The sequence below is a fragment of the Natator depressus genome, chromosome 23 (assembly GCF_965152275.1).
Source record: "Natator depressus isolate rNatDep1 chromosome 23, rNatDep2.hap1, whole genome shotgun sequence".
Classification (NCBI taxonomy): domain Eukaryota; kingdom Metazoa; phylum Chordata; order Testudines; family Cheloniidae; genus Natator; species Natator depressus.
In genome coordinates, this window is record NC_134256.1 from 10,994,093 (window position 1) to 11,018,582 (window position 24,490).

At 43.3% G+C, this 24,490-nt stretch overlaps 1 protein-coding gene across 1 annotated transcript in view; it reads right to left on the bottom strand.

The window, feature by feature from the left end:
• Nucleotides 1-1,989, bottom strand: part of LOC141976326 (butyrophilin-like protein 9) — a 30,074-nt gene extending 28,085 nt beyond the window's left edge. The window contains exon 1 of the mRNA XM_074937261.1: nt 1,859-1,989. The gene's annotated coding sequence lies outside the window, so the exon portion shown is untranslated. The remainder of the gene's footprint in view (nt 1-1,858) is intronic.
• Between the last annotated feature and the right edge of the window lie 22,501 nt (nt 1,990-24,490).

A 24,490-nucleotide genomic window follows, 5' to 3' on the forward strand; every position in this document is an offset into this window, starting at 1 on the left:
TCTGGAGCAAAAATTGGGGATTGGTCCTGCTTTGAGCAGGGGGTTGGACTAGATGACCTCCTGAGGTCCCTTCCGAGCCTGATATTCTATGAAGAATAATAAATAATATGATGAGGGCTCCAATGTTCTCACGATGATGAAAATAGTGAATTTTGGATATGACTTTTCAGCTAAATAATGATTTGTTCTAAAATATAACTTTTGAGATCTGTGAACACTCTCAGGAATATCTGGACGCTGTCCTAACAAATAACATAATCCCATGAGTGACAGCAAACTGAGCACAGTGCTTTTATCCACAGAAATATTTAGGAAGATTTTTTATTTTAAATATTGGACCGCTACATATTATTACAACACAATCTTTTCGAGACAATCAGACAGAGACCAGTAATTAGTAATAATAATAACAATAATAAAATAAATAAATTAAATAAAAACAACAAAGATTTGATTTAATAGAACACCAACCAGCGGAAGATTTCAAGCACTTTAAAATGGTGGATACATTTTATCATTCTTATTTTCCATCTGGTGGCAATAAAGGCTGAAACTGTTAATATGTGACTTGCCTGAAGTCAATAAATGAATCATCAGAAGAGATGGACTATAACCTCTGCACAGAGGTGGATGAACATATTTGAGGCCCTGGGCACAAAGAACATTTGGGCCCCCCACATCCTCCCCTGCCATGGGGCTCCACCCCCTGCTCCTTCTTTTTCCCCCAAGGCCTTGCCACCTGGCCTGGCCGGAAGCTGGGCTGTGGTAAGAGCTGCCCAGAGAGCCCGGGCCACTGTGAGGAGCCCTGGACCCCCCACCTGCTCTGAGAAGTGCGCCCTGGCGGCAGGGACATATGCCAGGAGCTTCTCTTGGGCCTCCCAAACTCCCACCCAGGGCAGGTGGAGGGTCAGGGTCTCCCCACAGCTATGCAGGTTCTCTGGGTGACTCTTACCACAGCCTACGGCAGTGGTCCCCAAACTGTGGGGCATGCCCCCCTGGGAGACACAAAGAAACATTCAGGGGCATGGCGGGGGCCATCTCTGCACTGGGGGGGAGCTTGGGCCGACTCCAGGTGGGAGGAAGGGCATGGGGCTCTGGCCAGCTCTTTTGTTGCCCACCCTCCAGGATTGGCCTGGAGTCTCCAGGAATTAAAGATTAAACATTAATTAAAGATTATGTCACATGATAAAATCTCCAGGAATACATCCAGCCAAAATTGGCAACCCTAGCCAGCTCCATGTCACATGGGGGAGGGGGACCCTCGGGCCAACTCTGCTCAGTGCGGGGAGGGGGGTGGGGCTTGAGCCCACTCTGCGTCATGTGAGGGGTAAGGGAGAGGGGCTCAGGCAAGCAGCTCTGCCAGCTCTGCATGGGGGCAAGGGGAATAGGCTCACCCTACCACAGGCTCCATCTTCTGGCAGGGCCAAGGGACAGGCCCTCATGGGGAAGAGGAGGAACAGGACATAGGGAGTGGCGGGGAGGAGGACCAGAGGGCGGGGCCAGAGTTCTGGTGCTCTTGCAGGGCCCCCAAATTGTCCAGGGCCCATGTGGTAATCCACCACTGCCTCTGCATCCTATACTCTAGCCTCCTGTTCTATCTGCTAGTAAACCCTCAGACAGATCAACCAACCAAGTAAAAAAGGAAAATGTCAAGAAGAAGAGGTGACACATTTGTTCAAAGAATCATAATTTATCTTCCATTCTTCCCACTACGAACTCAGCTATAGATTCCAGCCACCGTTTTCCTCAATGTGCTCCCCAAGCCAATGAGTGTGAATGGTCAGAACTCCCCTTACGTTAATGCAGCCCCACCCATCAATACAAGCGGAGGATTTGGAATTAAAACAGAGGCTCTTACCTTTTTTCAGAAAATTAAACTGCACCACAGTCTGGAAGGTTCTCCATCCCTCAGTGCCAGATGCGGGGGCTCCAGTGTTAATAAAACCAAGGCTTTAAAATGGGATTTGACAACGTGCCTGCGGGGAATGGATTGCACACTTTGAATACACTGAACAAAGGGACTGAACTCTGACCAAGGAAAGTGAAAGCAAAAAGAGTAGGTTAAATATTAACTCTCCTGTTGTTCTACCTGAAGTGTATGTGTCTTTTCCAGGAAAGGTGGCCCAGAACCCTAAAGCTATATCAGTGCTTAGATGGGGATGAATTTTGTGTCTCTAGCAAACACATATTTCACAAACCACATTAAAACATCCTCGATACTGGAGGTTACATACAGATGTGGAAATACCAGACTGGGCAATACTGAAGAGAATTGAAATTCACCCCATCTCTATCAAAAACAGATCAATAAATTAGAGGGAGATAATCTCCTCCTCCCCTCCCTAAGAATCTCCACAGAGTTTGATGAGGTCTGGACACTCTGGATAGCCAGCAAAGAAGGTCCATATAAGTTCAAAAAGTATAGTGGGGAAACATGGACTGGAATATGGAAAGCAATAGCAGAGGGCAATAAGGGTAGAATATTGAAATGAATGGATATGGCAGTGAGTTGGCTTAGACAGTATGCCATGAAATTGGCAGGGCAATTCATAGAAGACACAAAACAATTAGAAGAAGAAATAGAGCACTGGAAAGCACAGGGACAGAATAGAAAATGAGGAGCCACAAAAAAGAGAAGTGCCATCCCCCACTATAAATCTTGTCTGGCAACAGCAGACTTCGGGTAATTGTACGGTGCCTGAAGAATGAGGACCGAAATGGAAAAATGTGGCCTGATCAAAATTAAAAGATGGAACATGGAATGATTGGAATGGTTGCTGGAATGGGGACATTGGGAATGACCCAGACCAAGAGCCACCAAGCAATCCATTGGCAGGGGGTGCCATACTGCCACCATCACTGTATGATGGGAGCCAGGTTCTGGTAAAACCTAAACCGAGACCTAGGCTGGTGCCTGGCAGAATGGGAGAAATAAGTGCACAGGAGGGAGAAGTAGCAAACAATCTTTTCACTAGATTGGTAAATCAGATTAAGGAGAAAATGGAGCAGTTAGAGCATATTAGCAGGCAGGAGGTGTGACTTGATTGCAGGGGAGTGGATAAAAAAGAATTTCAATGTCAAAAGCGAAGAATGAGCAGGTTAACACCCAGAATTGATGCATTAACTCATGGAGTTGCTCAGAAATGGTTAACTGCAGCAGTAAAGGGCACTCCCGCAATCCATTTGGCATGCAGACAAAAGCAAGGGACACTGGGGGAACAAATTCATGTTTTGCAAGAGCAGGTAACAACTTCCACTCTCCTCTCAGAGCCAGGATAAATACCACAGGTGTGGGTTCCCAATCTCCTGCTTTAACCCATGAAGCCCCACGCCTAACTCAGAGCTAATAATGAAATCTTTTTCAAACGTTTTTACATACTGCTTAAGTTTTCCTTTATATCCTCTCTCAATTTGCTAACTGGCTGCTGCTGCCTATAGCTTCAGATGGCCTGACAGAGTTAATTAATCTCTTGACTCAGGTCTCCCTCCCTTTCTATGTTGCTTTCTCCCTACACACACCTCTCTTCACTTCTGCCCTCTCTTTGTTTCAAAAGTTAAAAGTTATACTTGTTACACAAATCTCCATCGCAGAAAAAGACAAAGCAACAGCAAACAAGCAAAGAGAAAGCCAGGTAAAAGCTTTAGTTTAAATAAGTCCAGGTAATTAATTATGGACTTGGAACAGCTAGAAATACTCCTAACTTTCTTGAAGATATAGTTGACAAGCAATAGAGATATTAAGTCTTCTTCTCATCTAGCCATTAATTAATATATGAAACATGGGTATTTTTTATTTTCATATAGTGGCATTTTTAAAATAAAAGTAATATAAAGTGATGGAAACTGCCTTAAGTTAACTAAATTAATACAACAAAGTGGGCAGATAACTTAAGATGAATTTGTATCAATTCTTATAAAAAGTTTTAAATAAAAAGGTAATAACTCACTTATTTAAATATTTAACTCTTTTGTTTACCTGCCTGTTTTCTAACTTTAATAACTTAGCTCTTAATGCCTTATCTTGTATACAATTCTGGTACCATTCATCTTTAATTGAAAGTTTGTCCTGTATGTCCTGTATGTTGTCTTGTGTCATATATTGTGTGTTTCACGTGACTACCTTTTTCTTAAATTTTGTTGCAAGAAAAGTCAATTTTATCCTTTTTTTAAAAATATAAGTGGTAACACTATTTCAATGTTATGGTTGAGGTGTAATCATAATATTATTAATAACCAATTTTTTTGCAAAAGCCGAAGTTATAAATATGTGTACATATATTTTTGCCCCAACGAATAATGCAATTGCAAACAAAAATAATTCTCTTTTATTAATCAAAGTTTTTTTATTCAAAGGAAAAAAATGTAAGGGGATCCTCAACATTAATGAAAAAGTAATATTAACAAAATGTCAATTTCTTGTTTGGGTTTTTATAAACTTGTTTTCCCCTTTATAAAATATTAAAATATAGTAATAAGTATGTTATAGCAAAAATGTTAAAAATATAACAATATGTACTATGGTTATGCTGAAAAATGTTAATGCTAAACAATTTCAACAGGTTTCCACCTTTGTCTCCCAAACACAACCAAGTGTCATGAAAGTTTAATACCCTCAAAGAGTTTACATAGACTTTATGTTAGGTTAAAGGGAAGTCGTAGTTATTAAAGTTGGTACTTCCAAATAGTTAACAAATTAACTCTAAAAAGCTTGGGTAACATTTTTATTACTACCTCTTTTGCTAAAACAGAGTGCTCAGCAGGGGAAAGAAATATACCTTGTCAGAGAAGACTGTGGACATCTATTTTCGCAGTAAGTCACTATATTTAGTATAAAAAAATAAGTAATGCACATGTTAAGGGAGCAAAAACTGCAAAAGCATTTGAAGCAGGTATATATGTGCTAAAGAATTGGGAAAATCAGAACAAAAGCATAGCTTGTGTTATAGAAAACTTGGTCCCTATTACATTGTAAAAAAATTAAGTTAACCTGTGTATTAAATTTGGGTTACTTTAAAACAAGAGAAATATAAAACAAACAATTCAATTATGTTAACTAACTTCAGCTGCATAGGGGGTGCATCCCACAGACCAAAGACACCAATAGATATCAACACACAGTGAAGGAACCCCTGGGCATCCGGAAAAGAAAAATGAAGTGCTTTATATATAACACCCTGGTCATTTACACCTCAGTCTACCATACATAGACCACTGAGTATTCAATCATCTACAAAGACATTATAGAAACCATTAGCTGTGCCAGGGTCTAACTGTTACTTAAACTGTAAATTATTGAGCAAAGTAAATTCATGTGCCTGTGGTTTGACGTCTTTGTCACTGAAATATTAATGAATTTGGCTACTGTGTAAAAGCAACTTTCCTATTGCTGTACACATCTTTGTTATTTAATACACTAGCATTTTATCAGGAATGTGCACAAGACTCAAGGGCTGGGCAAAAGACTATTCCGTAGTCTGGTATCTCTCAAAATAGGAGACTCCAAACTCTAGATGAAATTTCTGGGTATATTGCAAGATTATCTGAATCTGGAGACCTATTTGGAACAGGGTAATATGGAAAATATATGTATATAAATGTAACAAAACATTAAATATTTTGACCACCAGGTGGTGAAAACTGTCTCTGAACCTGTAATTCACGGTATTAGGGGTCTGGCTACTGAAGAACCAGTACACCATTTACAAAGTGCATGACATTGCTAAAGTGTTTAACCAAATACAAGTCAAAATTAACAAAGTAATTGCAGCAAACAATATGAAGGCAAGAAGAAAACAAACTGGTAAATAAATTAGTTGTACCACTTATGAGAGTTACATAATAACTACAATAACCAACTCATTAGAAGAAAAGGAGGACTTGTGGCACCTTAGAGACTAACAAATTTATTTGAGCATAAGCATTTGTGAGCTACAGCTCACTTCATCGGATGCATTCAGTGGAAAATACAGTGGGGAGATTTATATACATAGAGAACATGAAACAATGGGTGTTATCATACACACTGTAACCAGAGTGATCACTTAAGGTGAGCTATTAACAGCCGGGGTGGGGTCGGGGGGAACCTTTTGTAGTGATAATCAAGGTGGGCCATTTCCAGCAGTTGACAAGAACATCTGAGGAACAGTGGCACGTGGGGGAGGGGGGATAAACCTGGGGAAATAGTTTTACTTTGTGTAATGACCCATCCACTCCCAGTCTGATTTGTGTCCATTTATTCTTTTATGTAGAGACAAACTGGACAGTCTCTACATAAAAGAATAAATGGACACAAATCAGACGTCAAGAATTATAACATTCAAAAACCAGTTGGAGAACACTTCAGCCTCTCTGGTCACTCGATTTCTGATCTAAAAGTGACTGTTCTTCAACAAAAAAACTTCGAAAACAGACTCCAAGGAGAGACTGCTGAATTGGAATTAATTTGCAAATTGGATACAATTAACTTAGGCTTGAATAGAGACTGGGAGTGGATGGGTCATTACACAAAGTATATATATGAAATATATATGAATATTGTATAGACGAATTCCCCGTTAGTACTAGTCATAATTTTGGGGTCAGTAACACTGCACCCTAACTAAGGCACATGTTGTTCAAAACAGTCTTGTTCAGCGTCTGGTTACCAATATTGAATTTTGACGTAGAAATAGTTGATAAATTTGTTCCTGTCCATTCAGTAGATCACCTGGAAGACACATCTACAAAAAACGACTGGATCTACATCAACTACTGGGGTATTATGGAGCAATGCAAACCGAAAGAGCATCACACCATGGCTCGTTCTGCCAGAACTGTTGTTGACTCTGCAACTTATTGTGTGTCCACAATGATTCAGGCCAATCCAATGGAATAGCGAAGCTAGCCGCTCCTGTCTCCTGCCCAGTGAAACTTACCAGATGGTAACAATCAGCAGAAAGGATAACTTATAACATGGATGGACAGTGCTGTGTGGTAACTAATTACAAGAAATTTATATATGAAGACCTCATTTGTGATGTCACTACTCCAAATTTCTGTTATACTCCTCATATGCATAGCACTGTGGGACACACTCATAATGCCTATCCCAGTATTTCAGAGCAATTCTAAGACTACACCTCTCAACTAAAGTCCCAGACCTAACATTGCCAGGCCCAGTATATGGGACTAAAACTATTGATGGAAGGAAACTGTGCACAGGTTGTACGAGGGAATGTGCAGACCAAAGGACAGCTGGGGCATGAATGTGTGGATAACACAAGGTGGCCATAGAACAGTGGTTAGCCCACTGGGTCATGTTCAGTCCATGCATGATGCTGTTCTGGGATAATGGGTAAATCTCCTCCCCATAAAAAAAGACAAAAAGTAGGGGAATGTAATAGAGAGAGAGCCTGGGGCCTGGTGCAAGACCTGCGGCTTGAACCACAGTCAGCAACGCCAGGCCATGCTATGAGCAAAGACCAGGCCCTATCATAGAGCAGTCGCTTGCTGACAAGTTCACTGTCCGCTATATGAACTTGGCAAAGCTACTATTAGCATTGCTAAAACACAGGCACTCGTAAGAAGTGCTAGTCACTAGATATTAACATAAATATGTTTCAGGAGGCTAGCACAGATACACCCCAACCTTGCACAAGATACGATGGTTTGACAGAATAACGAATAGGGATGTTTTGTCCGAAACATCATGAACAAGGTACAAGGGGAGATAACAAAGAGATGTCATGAGGCATGTAAGTTTTTTGTTTCACCCCAGAAATTTCGATTCTTTGTACTGGCTTAGGGGATGACTTTACACTGAATGTGCTGGTACATTCACGAGCATACATGCAGGATGCCCATGCAGTGTATGGAACGCTGATAAAGTGCTTTTTAGATAGTAAAGCTGGCCGAGCCTTTTTGCCACCGAGCCAAGCCTGTGGTCTTTCTGGGTAGCACTGTTGAGGTTTGCTGAACCAACTCTCTGTGCAGGACTGGGATAGCATATAGAGAGAACACATATGCACACCAGCTGACAACACAATTCAAATTGTGAGCTGAGTGTAACAGATGCAGTGATGCGAGTGATGTATGTGGACAGCTTGAAATGAGATTTGATGGGGGCAAACTGTCCCCATTCACCTCAGTGCGTTGTTATCTCTGAAACCTAGTGACAGTCATTTAAATGTCATCATTGTTAACTATTTCACTGCTGGTCAAAGCAAACAGGAAAGAAATAGGCTCATCTTGATTGTAGTCTGTAAATACCTACACATGGAGAAGATATTTGTATGGGGGCCCTTTCACCTTGCAGATAAAGGCAGAACAAGATCCAATTATGAGAAATTGAAGTTAGCAAAATTCAACCTGGAAATAAAGTGCAAATTTTAAAAAACGAGAGTAATTAACCATTGGAACAACTTCCCCGAGGATATGGTAAATTCTCCCTCCTCCGGAGTCTTTAAAGCAGGACTGGACTTCTTTCAGACAGATTGGTTCTAGTTCAGCTACAAGTTCTTGGGCTCAGTGCAGGAATCAGTGGGTGAAACCCTCGGGCTTGTGTAAGGCAGGTGTTGAGACTAGATGATCATAATGGCTGTGCTTGCAAAGAAAACACTCACAGTGAGACCCGAGTCTTACCGATGCACCAATATACGGTGCCATGCTGGGGAAACAGGCCCAGCACTATTTCTCACATGCTCCGGTAAGGCAAAGCTGCGCCTTGTGAGCCCAGCCCTAAGTAAGTTCTGGTCTACACCAAAAATGTAGATTGACCTAACTTCGTTACTCAGCGGTGTGAAAAATTCACACCCCTGTGCAATGTAGTTAAGCAACCATAAGCCCCAGTGTAGACACTGCTAGGTTGATGGAAGAACTCTTCCATGGACCTAGCTGTCACCTCTCAGAGAGGTGGATCTGCTACGATGGAAGAACCCCTCCGTCATTGTAGCAAGTGTCTACACTACAGCTTTGCCGCTGTAGCTCTTGTTGTATAGACACACCATAAGTGATGAGCCAGAGTTACCCATGACCCCAGGCATGGGCGGCATGTGAGTGCCCCCTAGGGGAGACTACCCATGCAGCCCTGCCCCCTACCTCCCCGTCCGCCTCAGCCCTGAGTGCCCACCCCCCCACACTCACACGGCAAGAGAAGCCCTGGCCGAACCGCCCAGCGCCCCTGGCTGGCACCAGCACTGAGCCACTGGGCCACCCCAGCACCGGCCGCCAGCCCAACACCCGCCCCCAGCGCCAGCCCGCTGACCTCAGGCTGGCAGCAGAGCTGAGCTCCCGCTGGCTTGGACACCAGCATGGGGAGAGTGCGGAGCATGAGTGGGGCCAGGGCTTGGTTTAGGGGAAGTTTAACCTCCCTCAGCCTATTATACCATGCCCCCAGGAAGCTCACAGCCCCAAGATGCACCCAGGCTGCTAGGTCCATCTCAGAAACCCCAGGGCAGCCAGACAACTCCACTGGCCAGTTCTCAATGTGAGGTTTGAGACAGGGCCATGCCAGCCACTCCCCATGTCTTTGTATTGCACCTCACTTCCAGGGAGGGAGGGAAAGCAAGCTAGGGAGACAGGGCTGGAATCCAAACTGGTTCTAATTCAGCCCAGTATTTCCTCCCTTCCACTGCACATCTGTGTAATGACTGGGCAGAATCTGGCTCTAGGCAATGAAATCACTGTGATGCTAAAACAAGTCAATGACAGAGAGCAAGGGGCTCCCCAGTATCTAGCAGGGCACCTCAGCTGGCCTGACCAGCTTAGCGAACCCCAACTCACTGTTGTCATAATCTGTGTCTAAAAGGTGTGATGGAAGGTGCCATATACAAACTGGTTACATGCTGATCCCAAGAATCATTGCACAGTGTGTGTATGGGGTACATACATATGAATATGGGCTGGAATTGCGTTCTTGAAATGTGTTTGGCAAGCAATGCATCAACCCAGTCTGCCATAGACAAAGGAATGGGTATTTGTGCTTCTGACCAGCTGGGTTACCAGACAGAGACTTTCAAGATGCAAATAACGTGAATAAAGCTATCAAACTATCAAGTGGGGGAGTAGACAGAATGGCATCTACACCCCAGCAGGCGAGAGAAACTTTTTCTGGGCTACTTTTCAAAGACTACATTGTAAAGGTTTACTGGACTATAAAAAGAAGGGGAGAGAACCCCATGGTTATCCTTCCCTGGAGGAGTCAAAGATACCAAGTGCAATTGGTTCTGTGTTGGACCCTGGCTGAGGACTAGCCAGCCGTGCTGGAAGAAGGTCTGTAGTGAGAAATAACAAAACATTCTTGAACAAAATATTCTTGTTTGTTCAGTTCGGTTTTAGTCTTAGAAGCATATTTATAAGTTTGTTTGTTTGTAACCATTTCTATCCCAGCAAGAACTAATGTGTAGAAGCAGAAGCCAGACAAATTCTAATTAGAAATTAGGGAAAAAAATAATAATTACAGGGAGAGGGATTATTGGAACAAACTGCCCAGGGAACTGGTGGATTGTCCATCTCTTGAAGTCTTTATGATTTTGATTTTATTATTATGATTGATTATTATTATTATGATTGATTATTATTATTGATATTATTATTATTGATATTTATTGATATTTATTATTATTATTGATTATTATTATTATGATTGATTATTATTATTGATATTATTATTATTGATATTTATTGATATTTATTATTGTTATTGATTATTATTATTATGATTGATTATTATTATTATTGATATTATTATTATTGATATTATTGAAGATTATTATTAATTATTCTTGAAGTCTTTATGATTTTGATTTTATTATTATTATTGATTATTATTATTATGAATGATTATTATTATTATGATTGATTATTATTATTGATTTTATAATTATTGATTTTATTATTAACTCTTGCAAGAAAAAGCAGACACAGCTTATTCTTTGCCAGCCGATTGTGGTTTCACAATGATAGTGTGGAGTTACAATACATGACAGAGAGACAGATAATGTGACATGGTAATTCATATATGACATTTCTTGTGCTATTAACTGTTATTATTTATCATTATTAAGTACTTAATAATCCCAAGCAGGTCAGCACCCCATTGTGCTGGGCACTGTGCAAACACACGGTAAGAGACTGTCCGCGCCCCAAACATCTTACAGTCTATACAATTTAGTGATTTCAGTTGAATTTTTTACAGCTCAGACATTGATTTTGTTTGTGCCATCAAGATTTTCAGAAGACAGTGCCCCTGTGTAACTAAATACTCCCTGGTTTATGGAACAGACTATGGCCTATTGCCCATACTCTCAGCATGGCTGCTATCCTCTCTCTTACAAGCATAGGGGGTCCTGGGAAAAAGGTGTGGAGACACCCCAGTCTGGCGACTGTCTCCAGCAAGTCTCGAGGCGAGCACCCCAGAATAGAAGGTGTGACACCCATTGCAGTGGCACAGCTTGCACCTGGCTCCCTCACCCATCTCCAGCCCTGGCGGCTCTCCCAGAACTAGCCCTGCTCTGCTGGTTCATGTGGAAGTGGGGCCGCATCCCTACTTTTGCCCCAATAGCAAATGTAGTGAGTGTGGGTAGAACACTTAAACAGTATATATTTCTTCCAAATAGTGCTCCCCTTCCCTTGAAACACATGAGTTCTTACTTAAAATAATTCCCATGCCCACACTGAGAGACAAGCTTCAATAGGGACTGTCAAGGTTCCTTCCCCACTCTGAACTCTAGGGTACAGATGTGGGGACCTTCATGAAAACCCCCTAAGCTTATTTTTACCAGTTTCGTTTAAAACTTCCCCAAGGTACAAACTATTTTACCTTTTGCCCTTGGACTTTATTGCTGCCACCACCAAGCATCTAACAAATATATAACAGGGAAAGAGCCCGCTTTGAAATGTCTTTCCCCCCAAAATCCTCCCAAACCCTACACCCCCTTTCCTGGGGAAGGCTTGATAAAAATCCTCACCAATTTGCATAGGTGAACACAGACCCAAACCCTTGGATCTTAAGAACAAGGAAAAAGCAATCAGGTTCTTAAAAGGAGAATTTTAATTGAAGAAAAAAGTAAAAGAATCACCTCTGTAAAATCAGGATGGTGAATACCTTACAGGGTAATCGGATTCAAAACACAGAGAATCCCTCTAGGCAAAACCTTAAGTTACAAAAAGACACAAAAACAGGGATATACATTCCATTCAGCACAATTTATTTTATCAGCCATTTAACCAAAACAGAATCTAACACATGTCTAGCTAGATTACTTACTAAGTTCTAAGACTCCATTCCTTTTCTGTTCCCGGCAAAAGCATCACACAGACAGAGAGAAGCCTTTGTTTCTCCCCCCTTCCAGATTTGAAAGTATCTTGTCTCTTCATTGGTCATTTTGGTCAGGTGCCAGCGAGGTTATCCTAGCTTCTTAACCCTTTACAGGTGAAAGGGTTTTTCCTCTGGCCAGGAGGGATTTTAAGGGTGTTTACCCTTCCCTTTATATTTATGACAGGGACATAGCCAATAATTCCGCCCTTTGCTAACAACAGTGCTGAACAACAGAGGGGAGAATTATTGGCTACATCTCTAAAGCAAATTGACTCTCATAGTGAGCATGGACATATTTTAAGTAAACCTTCATGTACTTCAAGGGAAGAGGAGCACTATATGTATAGAAAGTTAAACAATTTGACATTTCCAAGTTTCCATTTTGCAAGGCGCAAAATAGACCATTTTGGGGTTTTTTATTATATTTCTTGTGATCTGTTTTATACAATTTTAATGCAAATTCTTACTGAAAAGGTTATTAAAACCCAGTTTTTGAAATGTAGGATCAGATTTTCACCAGTAACTGTCAGTAAACATCAGTTTCACCATGCACAGGCAATGACAATATAGATTTCATTGATCATAATCCCAACTGACAGATTGGCAAAGTAAGAAAAATGCTGCTTGAAATTTTATTAGAGTTTGATTTAAGGATATTTACTTGGTAGGTTTTGACAAGTGATGTTAACAATTTGTGTTGTAGTGTTTACAAAACTGTACCTTTTTGAATCTCACCATCTACTATCATTAAATATTTGCCTGCAACTGTGAAAATTTAAATCAATTTTAAAAAATGCTTCAAAAGGAACATCGATATTATCTGTCAAAACTATAAAAAAATAAAATTTGAATTCTGACAAGCCTATGTATTGAGGACTGTGTTGAAATTGCGAGCTATGACTTTCAGAGCTGAGGAGGAAGCGGGTGGATCTTGGTCCTGCATGGAAGCTATGTGGCTCTGTTGGCCAGTATGTAATCAGAGTCATTCTGGGAAAAGCCATCCTAGAGCAGGTGGGGTGAGCTGGGTCTCTCTGCCTTAGGGAGCAGCCTGCTTTATCTCTCTCTGTGTTTGGTTACTGCATGTTAAGATTCTGGATTGTAAGAAATAAAGTTGTGTTATGTTGCAACCTTCCAGCAGGAGTTTGTATGTTTCTTATCTAACTTCCCTGCTTGTATGCCATAAAACGTAATGACAAAGTCCCACAAATCCAAATACCAGCAAAGCCTCTTGACCCCAACTCTTGGCAGGGCCAGAACAAAACAAGCAAGCATTGGACTCTGCCTCCCTGCAGCTGCTTGTGATCCACACATGTCCCTGGCTACCTGGACTTCCCCATGTGTGACGCTGCCAGGACAATGCCCCTGCTTCCCTGTTCCCTCAGTTACTACTGGCTTTATCGCCCTCTTTCTTCTCTTCCTGACACATCAATGCCATGACTGCAGGCCTTGCTCTGCAGCAGATCCCACAGCTTTTAATATTGGCTAACCTGTGTGGGCCAAAGGAGCAACAATACAGTCCTCCTGATTCCCCTTTCATACACAGTGGTGTAAATGAGAATTAACTCCCCTGACATCAATGGACTTAAACTGGTGTGAAGGATATTGGCTCTTTGGAAGCATCTTCCTGATGGACCATCCACAGCCACAGAAGACAAGAAAGACCACGGGAGGCCAGGGATGGCCGGAAATTGGCAAAACTGTAGGGTTACCATATTTGCTAAAGTAAAAACGGGACAACCAGGGGCTCCCCTGAGCCGCCTCCCCACACCTGCAGGCTTACCAGAGCCACCACTGCCCAGGGCTGACCCCCCCCAGCTCCTTGCCCTGTGCTGCTCACAGCTGGGACTGGGGCTGAGAGCCCAAGCCCCGTGCTGCCCATGGCTGGGGCTGACCCCTCCCCCCACCCGAGCTGTACGCCACCCGGGGCTGAATCTGACCCCCCAAGCCGTGCTTCCCAGTACCTGGCATTGCTGCCCCCCCAATGCTCCTCCGCACCCTGCTAGGGGGGCACACCCAGCTTATTTTGTAAACTGGGCATTTGTTCGTTTGCTCTTGCCAACTGATTAGTTAGCAAAAGCAAATGGGAAAAAACTCATTCTCAAAAGAGTAGGGACGGCGAGGACAGAGCTCAAAAAGGGGACTGTCCCAACCAAAACGGGACATATGGTCACCCTAAAAAACTGTCCCATTAAGGTGACCTCAGAGCCATTTAGCTGTGAGTGAAGATCTAGCCAACTCCAAGTGGTGAAGGAACTGACAACACCGCTTCAGTGGAGGAGGCTACGCTGGGGCACATTTGGGGGAAGGAGACCAAAGCCCTGAGGTAAGTGGGAAAACGGGGTACCGGGAGGAAGCACAGGCAGGAACGTCTGTGAGGGGAGGGCTCCTGCCTCATACTGAGAACGAGGGGTGATCAGCAGGTTCTCTTAAGTGCTTATATACGAATGCACAAAGCCTTGGAAACAAGCAGGGAGAACTGGAGGTCCTGGTGATGTCAGGGAATTATGACGTGATTGGAATAACAGAGACTTGGTGGGATAACTCACATGACTGGAGTACTGTCATGGATGGTTATAAACTGTTCAGGAAGGACAGGCAGGGCAGAAAAGGTGGGGGAGTAGCACTGTATGTAAGGGAGCAGTATGACTGCTCAGAGCTCCGGTACGAAACTGCAGAAAAACCTGAGTGTCTCTGGATTAAGTTTAGAAGTGTGAGCAACAAGAGTGATGTAGTGGTGGGAGTCTGCTATAGACCACCGGATCAGGGGGATGAGGTGGATGAGGCTTTCTTCCGGCAACTCGCAGAAGTTACTAGATCGCACGCCCTGGTTCTCATGGGTGACTTCAATTTTCCTATTTGCTGGGAGAGCAATACAGCGGTGCATAGACAATCCAGGAAGTTTTTGGAAAGCGTAGGGGACAATTTCCTGGTGCAAGTGCTAGACGAGCCAACTGGGGGGGAGTTTTTCTTGACCTCCTGCTCACAAACAGGGAAGAAGTAGTGGGGGAAGCAAAAGTGGATGGGAATCTGGGAGGCAGTGACCATGAGATGGTCGAGTTCAGGATCCTGACACAGGGAAGAAAGGTAAGCAGCAGGATACGGACCCTGGACTTCAGGAAAGCAGACTTTGACTCCCTCAGGGAGCAGATGGGTAAGATCCCCTGGGGGACTAACATGAAGGGGAAAGGAGTCCAGGAGAGCTGGCTGTATTTCAAGGAATCCCTGTTGAGGTTACAGGGACAAACCATCCCGATGAGTCGAAAGAATAGTAAATATGGCAGGCGACCAGCTTGCCTTAATGGTGAAATCCTAGCGGATCTTAAACATAAAAAAGAAGCTTACAAGAAGTGGAAGGTTGGACATATGACCAGGGAAGAGTATAAAAATATTGCTCGGGCATGTAGGAATGAAATCAGGAGGGCCAAATCGCACCTGGAGCTGCAGCTAGCAAGAGATGTCAAGAGTAACAAGAAGGGTTTCTTCAGGTATGTTGGCAACAAGAAGAAAGCCAAGGAAAGTGTGGGCCCCTTACTGAATGAGGGAGGCAACCTAGTGACAGAGGATGTGGAAAAAGCTAATGTGCTCAATGCTTTTTTTGCCTCTGTCTTCACTAACAAGGACAGCTCCCAGACTGCTGCGCTGGGCATCGCAACATGGGGAGTAGATGGCCAGCCCTCTGTGGAGAAAGAGGTGGTTAGGGACTATTTAGAAAAGCTGGACGTGCACAAGTCCATGGGGCCGGACGAGTTGCATCCGAGAGTGCTAAAGGAATTGGCGGATGTGATTGCAGAGCCATTGGCCATTATCTTTGAAAACTCGTGGCGAACGGGGGAAGTCCCAGATGACTGGAAAAAGGCTAATGTAATGTCAATCTTTAAAAAAGGGAAGAAGGAGGATCCTGGGAACTACAGGCCGGTCAGCCTCACCTCAGTCCCCGGAAAAATCATGGAGCAGGTCCTCAAGGAATCAATCCTGAAGCACTTAGACGAGAGTAAAGTGATCAGGAACAGTCAGCATGGATTCACCAAGGGAAGGTCATGCCTGACTAATCTAATCGCCTTCTATGATGAGATTACTGATTCTGTGGATGAAGGGAAAGCAGTGGATGTATTGTTTCTTGACTTTAGCAAAGCTTTTGACACTGTCTCCCACAGTATTCTTGTCAGCAAGTTAAAGAAGTATGGGCTGGATGAATGGACTATAAGGTGGGTAGAAAGTTGGCTAGATTGTCGGGCTCAACGGGTAGTGATCAATGGCTCCATGTCCAGTTGGCAGCCGGTGTCAAGTGGAGTGCCCCAGGGGTCGGTCCTGGGGCCGGTTTTGTTCAATATCTTCATAAATGATCTGGAGGATGGTGTGGATTGCACTCTTAGCAAATTTGCAGATGATACTAAACTGGGAGGAGTGGTAGATACGTTGGAGGGCAGAGATAGGATACAGAGGGACCTGGACAAATTGGAGGATTGGGCCAAAAGAAACCTGATGAGGTTCAATAAGGATAAATGCAGGGTCCTGCACTTAGGACGGAAGAACCCAATGCACAGCTACAGACTAGGGACTGAATGGCTAGGCAGCAGTTCTGCGGAAAAGGACCTAGGGGTTACAGTGGACGAGAAGCTGGATATGAGTCAGCAGTGTGCCCTTGTTGCCAAGAAGACCAATGGCATTTTGGGATGTATAAGTAGGGGCATAGCGAGCAGATCGAGGGACGTGATCGTTCCCCTCTATTCGACATTGGTGAGGCCTCATCTGGAGTACTGTGTCCAGTTTTGGGCCCCACACTACAAGAAGGACGTGGATAAACTGGAGAGAGTCCAGCGAAGGGCAACAAAAATGATTAGGGGTCTGGAACACATGACTTATGAGGAGAGGCTGAGGGAACTGGGATTGTTTAGTCTGCGGAAGAGAAGAATGAGGGGGGATTTGATAGCTGCTTTCAACTACCTGAGAGGTGGTTCCAAAGAGGATGGTTCTAGACTATTCTCAGTGGTAGAAGATGACAGAACAAGGAGTAATGGTCTCAAGTTGCAGTGGGGGAGATTTCGGTTGGATATTAGGAAAAACTTTTTCACTAGGAGGGTGGTGAAACACTGGAATGCGTTACCTAGGGAGGTGGTAGAATCTCCTTCCTTAGAAGTTTTTAAGGTCAGGCTTGACAAAGCCCTGTCTGGGATGATTTAATTGGGGATTGGTCCTGCTTTGAGCAGGGGGTTGGACTAGATGACCTCCTGAGGTCCCTTCCAACCCTGATATTCTATGATTCTATGATTCTATGATCAGGCAGGCCAATAAAAAGACTTTGATAAGGTTTTTTAGAGGTATTTTAAAAAAAGAAACAGGCAGAAGCATCATGGTAATGTATGTGTTATTTAGGTGAACATATCGGGGGAGGAGTTTTCAGAGGCAAGAGTCAATGGGGAAACAGATGTGAATAAACAGAAATATCCACAAACAGCCAGCAGGCAGTGTCTAAGGCCAGCAGGCAGTGTCTAAGGCTATGTTTATACTTAAAATGCTACAGCGGCACAGCTGCTGAGGTACTCCTGTCACTGTGGTTAATCCACCTCCTTGAGAAGCAGTAGCTAGGCTAACAGAAGAATTCTTCCATTGACCTAACGCTGTCTACACCAGGTCGGCTTAACTACGTCACTCAGGGGTGTGGATATTTCACACCCCTGGGAGAGATAGCAATCCAAATGTAACTTTTCAGTGTAGACCATCCCGAAGAAAATTGATCAGGTCAGAAATGTTCCCTCTCCTCATCTAATCTGAGATGAGGGGCTTCACCTTGGCAAACAGGAAAGCTGGAAACAACAGGAATCAATAAGCTAAGGACATTGCAATCTCCCTATTCTCTCCATGCCATATACAGGTACGAGAACATTTCTATGAGGCAGGAAAACAGGAAGCATCTTAAAAATTCTCCTCTCTTTCAGGATTTTTCTTTCCTGAGACACTTGCAGAGTCGGATAAGCAGTGGAGTGGATTACCTGCAGACAAAGAAAAAAAGCAGCATCTCTCTATTACAAATCCAAATGAGTCGTTATTATGAGTCCAGCTAGCATCACTGCTCTTCCTTTTGTATGAACCTTTGAGAAGTAACTGCTAATGTATAATTACTGTAGGCCTTATCTCTCTGTCCTTAAGTTCTTCTTTGAAAAAATGTCTGGCGCTGGGGCTCCGGTGGGAGACAAGCATCTGAACACCTAGGGTGAGGCAGTTATGCACATGCCCCTTGGCAGAAACGTCAGTGCTGAGAGAACTTTTGAAAATTCAGGAGCTGCATGAGTTTAGGTGTCAACAGGATTAGGGGGCAGCCAAGTGAGGGTTCTATGGATCACAGTGGACTCTAAAGCTGGGGCTATTAACCTAGATTTGGGAGAAAATGTCATTTTTCATCACAAAATCATTATGAGGGAAAAATTCTGACCATCTCTAGTCAGAAGACTATCAGCGGAGGGTCTTCAGCCCCAGGGGTCTGCCAGAGCCTATGCTTGGCTGGCTTTAGGGTGCTATGGAAGAAGAATCCATTCATTTTTTTCAAAATTCTTGGCCATCAAGTTTTTCAATTGGGTGAATTCTGTCTTCCAGCTGTTGGGGACAGCTGGAGGCAGAGTTAAGTTTGGCTCATTGTGGGTAATACTGGCACTTACATAGCAAGATGATGGGCATTAATTCATTTTAAAAACTGTATCAGAAGTTTGAATTCCTAAAACCAATCTATATGTGAGTTAAAAAAGCACCATTTCAAAAAATAGTGATACATTAAATGTTCTCTACACTGTAAAAAATATTTTGATCGATATTTTGATACTTATATAAAAAAATCTGCCAAGAGAGGAATAGATGGCAGTAGAAATTAAATGACGAACAGAAGCACATAGTGGGTCCCGCCCCCCCCAAACAAACAAACAAACAAAGAAAAAACAAGCCAAAAAACAAGAATAAAAAGAAAAAGCATTAAGAATAATACTTTCCCAAAAATACTCTTCCACGTAAGCAGTTGTGGAACCTACCCCAGAGCTGTTATGCAGTTCTTTATGGGGAGCGGAGGGAAGCAGGGTTTGTGCGATCGTCAATGGGAGGGGAGGCGGAGTCGGTGTGATCATGAATGAGAGGGGAATGTGTCCATCACACAATGTCTCTATTAAAAATGTTCCGCACTATGAACAACATCAGCCTGTTTTAAACTGCTGAGAAATGGAACGTTTTGAATTGGCTTTGTTGAAATGTAAGGAAAGCATCATGGACTCTGCACGATGCTACGAGAAAAGTAGAACCTGTCAGTTTCTTAGCTTTTTACATGTCTACTTGAAATAACAAACTGTTGAAATATAGTGTCATGATCTCTACCTTTCTCTCCGCTGTCGCGTCTCCCTTAAAATAAAACACAACATAGAGAAGGTGAGAATATTTAATGAGCACTGAAAATCCATATCAAATATTCATTGCAGCACTTTCATATTGTTCCAGGAAATATGTTTTTGAAATTATATATGGAGCAGCATCTCAGCTGATGTGAACTGGGGCTGCTATAGTCACACAGTAGTACTCCCTTGTTTTATACCTGCTGAGGACAGTGGCAGATAGAGTAATTTCCTGCAGAAACCACACTGAGGGCAGGTCTACACTTAAAGCGCTGGAGCGCTTCAGTGAAGATGCTACCTATGCCGACAGGAGGACTTCTCCCATCGGCGTAGGTACTCCACTTCCCCAAGAGGAGGTAGCTATGGCGACATAGCGCTGTCTACACAAGGGTTTAGGTCTGTTTAATGGAGTCACTCAGGTGTGGATTTTTCACACTGGGGAGCGACATAGTTATACCAGCTTAATTTCCAAGTGTCGACCTGCCCTGAGTTCTGCTAAACTTCAGTATTTTAGGAGGTCAGTGTATTAAAAATGCAAATGTGTATGTATTATTGGAGGATGGTCTGGAACTTCTTTAAAGGGGAGACAGAACTCATGGAAGGCCTGGTGAGTGTTGTGAACTCCAAAGGACTCTTTTAAAACACTGGGCCAGACAAGACTGAACTTTGAGTTGAGTGGGTTTCCTAGGGGGAGGGGAATGCAAATTACCCACCTCCAGACCCATCTTTTTGAAGCTACTCCTTGAGAAGCCCATTGTCTGGCTGATTACCCATTCACGGGCTCCACAGATCAAAGACACAAGACTGGATAAAGGAAAGTCTCAAATTCATGGGGGTTTGTCCACAGCTCACTGCTGTTATAAATGTGTGACCACAGAAAAACCCACCGGGTGGGGTTTGTAGGACTGCTCCCCTACCAGAAACCTTGTTGGAGTTGGGGTGATGTCTGTTAAGCTTATTAGCATGCATGTAGGTTCTTTTATTGTTTTAATGTTTTCTCTGTAATGCCCCATGAATGAATGTTCTTGGTTAGAAAGAGCTGGGTGGTAATTTAACTATGGCAATTACACTATTTATAGTCTCTGAGCAGAAGGCAAATCAGGTCTGCTGAGGCAGTCTGACTTGCTGGGGAATTCAGAATGTAGGCAGGGAGCTGTGCAGCCTGGAAATACTCCAGTCATGAGAGAGAGAGAGAGACATGGGTCTCTGCGGAAGAGGTGATGGCTGGGGAGCTAGGAGCCTAGAGTGGGTCCTTTGCTGGACCATGAGGGGGAATACAGGTGAAGTTTCCCTGAACTGCTACATTTACAGTAACAAACACTTGTTCTGTGTCAACAGTTTGCATTTACCCTAGAAAATTCCCAAGGTCAGGTCCAGCCCAAGTGCAGTGTTGGGTGAGGAGCAGGACAGGCGCTCAGCATAACTTAACCCTTAATTAGTGAGGGGGCTGCTACATGGTTCCCTGCGGCTCAGCACCCAGCATGCACCCAACATGTACTGAGACCTTTTCACAATGTGCACCTGAGTTACTCCTCTCTATGAGCTGTCATAAGGCCTAAGAGGGAAGCAAAGAGCTAGGTATCTTGGGTGAGAGGTGCAGCCTGCAGGGCAGGTGCAAAGTGGGTATGCCCAGCATCACACAGGAACTCTGTGGCAGAGGCAGGGATAGAATACAATTATCCTAGGCAGTATTCAGTAATCTGTAATCCTTTCTCTTTCGGTCATCCCCTGTCTCGTTCACTCATCTCCCTCCAACTTTTGCAGCAGATGAGGACTGGGACCTGCAGACAACAGCATTACTCACTACACAACCCTGAATCACTGAGCACTCGGCAACAAATGAGGCAAGAGTCCCATGGAAAATAATAGGATCTTTTAAAGACTGTATACTGATGCTTATGCACAAGAAGGCCAAATTATGTTTAACCAGGCAAATTTAAATCTCTCAGTTCCTAATTTTGTGTGCTTGATTTTACAAAATTATTGTTCTTTTAATGCAGGTTTTGTGTGTGTAATTTCCTATTATTTTCTGAAAAATCAAACAAAACCAAAACCAGAAATTCCATCGTGTGGCATCACATACACACCCACTTGAGTCACGAGCAGGGTCGGAACCTCTAGATCCACCCACAATTGCACTTCTCCACCCCAGTCCACCTCCTCATCAGATCTGTTTCCCTTGCCCCCACTGGTTCCCTGTCCCAGTCTCCTTGCCCAGGTAGTCCCAGTTTTGCCCTCCCCAGCTCCTCATCCAATCAATTTCTCCCACCTCTGGCTCTCAATACTTTCCCCTGTTAACCTCCCCATCCCAATCTCCGATGTAATAGGCATGAAGAAAATAATATTGATTATATATGAAAATATTTACTATTGACTTACACTCAAATATGTTACATTTGTTACAAGGAATATAACCACTTGCCAGAAATTTACATCAATCTGTCCCCTGTATTACCTTTTGCAGCATCCCTTTTTCTGTTTTCTAAAAGCAAAGAAAGAGACACTATCTGAACACTACAAATAGTTCAGCAGTTACCTACTACTTACAACCCTAGAGCCCAAGGCTATGTCTACACTATGGACCTCAGAGCAGCATGGCTGTACCTCTGCAGCTGCGCCGCTGTAAGGTCTCCTGTGTCACCGCTCTATGCCGCGGGAGAGAGCTCTCCAGCCGGCATAATGAAACCTCCCTCAATGAGCAGTGGTAGCTATGTCGGGGGGAGAGGGTTTCCTGCCGACGTAGCGCTGTCCACACCAGTGCTTTTGTCGGTGAAACTTGTGTCAGTCAGGGGGTGTTTTTTCACACCCTCACAGACAAAAGTTTTGCTGACAAAAGTGCTAATGTAGACAAAGCCTAAAACATGCACACATTTGGTAGTAAGAGGGAGGTTTTTTTTTGTTTGTTTTTGATTACACAGGAACTCAATGCTATCCAATGGAATTCATCTGGGAAGGCAGGGAATTTGGTACAGGACAGATTCTAGGGGGCCAGGTTTGCAGTTGTTCACTGTTATCTCTTCTGTACCAATATAACAAAAGGCAACGTCGAGACAAAGAAAATAAGTGTGTGTCTAGGCTGGCTGCGAGCCCCTTTGCAACGACATAAAATGTGTGAAATGGGTAGTTACCAGCTTGCCTTGGCACAAGTTTACAGGTCAAACGCTGCAGTCCTGACTTGGGGGAAATTCCCCTTGATGTCAGTCTCAATAAGGACTGCAAGGGTTTGTCTTTGTATTAGTAAATCTGCTGTATGAATATGGCTCAGTTTGGAAAAGTAGAAGTCAGATTTTCATACCTGAGCAGCAATGATAATAAATGAGGAACGGAATGAGGATGAAGAGGGAAACAGTCGCAACGGCAAGGAGAATGCTGAACATTAGCACCAGTTTGGGCATGTCCAGGTGTTCTTTGGAAAAAGACAAAACAATATGCCCTGTAGTTAGTGAAAATCTCCATCACATTTGCCCTGCTTTAGAAATGTCTTTTCATTTTAAACAGAGAAATGAATTCTAGGTGGCTCTGGGTAATCGGTGTCGGCTTTGACCAAAATTACAATTATTTGACAACTGAAAGAAAGAAGGCAGGTATGGGTTGTTAAGAAAACAAGGAGCATATAACAACAGCTTTTTCTTATAGATTATATATTAATAATAATAATAATAATAATAATAGTAATAACTATTATTATTGTTGTTGTTGTTGTAGAGCATAAAGGCCTCCAGCTGTGATAAGGACTCGATCAGGTCTGGTGCTATAAGGTCACGTAGCATGAAACAGTTCGGCCCCAAGTCGTCCATAATCTAAATAAAGCACAATATATGACACATAATGTTGCCTGTTCATCCTATTTTTTAAATCAATTGGTGAATTATTTGCGGTGGTCAGATATAAAGTATCTCATACCCTACATGAAGCAATGTTAGGGCATAATGAGGAAGGAGGGGTGGGACATGTTAAGACCCAGCTGGCTCCAAATCCCACAAAAAACAGGTCACCAACTGTCTACTTGCAGAGTTACTCGGGTTTAACACAAGGTGTGATTTTAAATTGGTGCAAAAGACTGTGGCCTGGTCTATGTTTGAAAATTAAGTCGGCTTAATTAAAGTCGGGGTGTGAAAAACCCACATCACAGAGCCGTGGAGTTAAGCCGACCCAAGTCCCCACATAGACAGCTCTAGGTCGATGGCAGAATTCAGTTTACATGGAAGCGCCACAGCGGCAGCATTTACAGCATGGATAAGCCCTAAATGGCTTATTTCAGTTTAAACCAGGCTTATTTCAGTTTGACTTATGTCTGTTAATGGGAAATTTATGAAAACCTTGTTGAGTGATTGACTTTTTTGGGGAAGGGGCAGGGAGGTAGATGGAAGCAGTACCCCATAGTGGCTGCATATTTCCAGCATAGAGACGTTCTGTCCTAGAAGGGAAGAGTTAAAATCCCAAACTGAACTTACCCGGTGAAGCGTGTGGTGAATCTGCAAAGGAATAACAGACATTTCATTGGGTGCACTTTGCTTTCCAAACATCAGATTGGATCTGCACAAGTAGACCTTGAATCGAGGGTGCCCTGTTGAATTTTCCATGGGCACAGGAGTCCGTCCCCACAACCACATGCAGGATTGGGTCTTTGGGTTAACAAAGGCATTTTAATAATACTGGGTGAATAGATGAAACATGCAAACACAGAGCTGGAAGGAGATCAAAGTCCAAGGATGAATGGCTGCCACTAACATGCTCTCAAGCATCAAGCAAAGTGTCAGGGGCATGAGAGTGGGATGGGGTTACTAATGGTTTGGCATGCTGTCATAAATCTCATATTTTCTACCTC